General features: G+C 29.8%; 1 protein-coding gene across 5 annotated transcripts in view; it reads right to left on the minus strand.

The window, feature by feature from the left end:
- Nucleotides 1-1,773, minus strand: part of LOC106461102 (sodium channel protein para-like) — a 229,094-nt gene that overhangs the window by 86,769 nt on the left and 140,552 nt on the right. The gene's annotated exons all lie outside the window — the stretch shown is intronic.

A 1,773-nucleotide genomic window follows, 5' to 3' on the forward strand; every position in this document is an offset into this window, starting at 1 on the left:
TCCACAATCAGTATGTTTCTCGTCACTTAAACTTAACAATTTTTATAATACATCCTATAAATCACAGCGATTCACAATCTCGATAACTTTGCTTTCGACAAGTGCAAAACACACACTTTACGGCTCATAAATTACACGGAACTCAAAGTAACTACTGCTCTCTCTCTCTTCATTTATTTATACTGGCTTTCTCTGCCAGGCTTATATACTAATGAAGTAGGCATCTCGAACTTTCCCAATCATTCGAGAAATTCATCACGCATGCCACCAGTGCTAGCAGCGTCATGTGACTTCCGCTGTCATAACAATATACATAAATTACAGTGTTTCAGCACTGACAATGTTTTTAAACTTTAAAACAATGTAAATATTCAAAGAAGGTAATTTATTTATACAATGCCTTAATTTTTCTCCAATAATATACATTGGTGGGATAGTTGAAGAAGTTCAATTTTCTAATCTTCTAAAATATATAACCCAAAAAGAAGTGATAGTTTAAACACTTCAGTGCCAAGATATTTATAACTTACTAATGAAAACATTAAAAAGGAATGAAACACCAAAAGCTGTAATTAATAAAAAAGAAATATTTGAAAATGCAAATATCTCTGTTAAAGATAATAAAATCATATAACTTTTCATGTAAATTCTTTTCACAATATTCTACTACATTTTTGTTTCAAATATACTTTTGAGTTGTTATTAATTGCAAAGCTAAACAATGGACTATCTGTGCTGTGTCCACAGAAGGGAATCAACCCTCATATTTTAGAGTTTTATAAGCCTTAACACATTCTCTGCTATGTGCTCCACTGGTGGGTTGCAACCATCTTTTAGTTATGGACCATGTTACACACTGGTGGGTCACATATTAAGAGTGGCTTCAATGAGCTAATTAAACATAGTATGGTTATCCATATAAATATTAGACACTGGGTTAAGTAAAACAATATGTGTGTTGGCATTAGGGTAGGAATTATTAATACTACTGGTGAACATGTTAAATCTAGTGTTGAGCCAGCAATGGACTTTAAAAAAAAAAGAAAAAGAGAAAAGATGATAGTTGCTATTATTATGTAGAAAAAATAACATTTTTGTTATATAAATGTAATCAAAAAATAAGTATATTCATTAATGAAAAATGTAAAAATATTTTGATATTATTTAAAATTAAATAAAAATACACACTAGAAATATGCTGCTTCTTAAAATTTAAAAATATGCTAACATATTCCAAACTGCAAGAGAGTGATAGCAGCTGAATCCTTATCTAAATTCAACCCAACCCCCAGTCACTTTGTGTAGTTATGTTTCAGACTTCTGATGATTTAAGGTATTTCATGAAAGTTTTCAAAAGATAATACAACTTTGTCACTGTAAGTCACTAAAATATTAATGTTTTATTTGCATCTATCAAACTTTTCCTCTGCTTTTACAATCAATTTTAATAATAATCCAAAAATGTACAAGTTTTTACCACATGAACATTTTCTCTCATCACCAAATTTGTAACATGACACACAGAAACACTTATATAAATTTGGGGGATTCCATGCCTGATCAGCAACCTCTGACAATGGGAACTTAAAAAACAAGCCAAAAATCAAATGACAGATTGGTATTCATATTCTTTCTTGCCATAATATAAAATTTAAGAATGAAGCAAAAATTATACTACCATATACAGCTTATCTGCTTAATAAGCTTTATAAGCTTAATAAGTTTAAATGCTGAATATCTAGTCATGATGTTAGAAAAGCACATAGGTTCAAG

Source organism: Limulus polyphemus, unplaced genomic scaffold, assembly GCF_000517525.1.
Source record: "Limulus polyphemus unplaced genomic scaffold, Limulus_polyphemus-2.1.2 Scaffold898, whole genome shotgun sequence".
NCBI classification, from domain to species: Eukaryota; Metazoa; Arthropoda; class Merostomata; order Xiphosura; family Limulidae; genus Limulus; species Limulus polyphemus.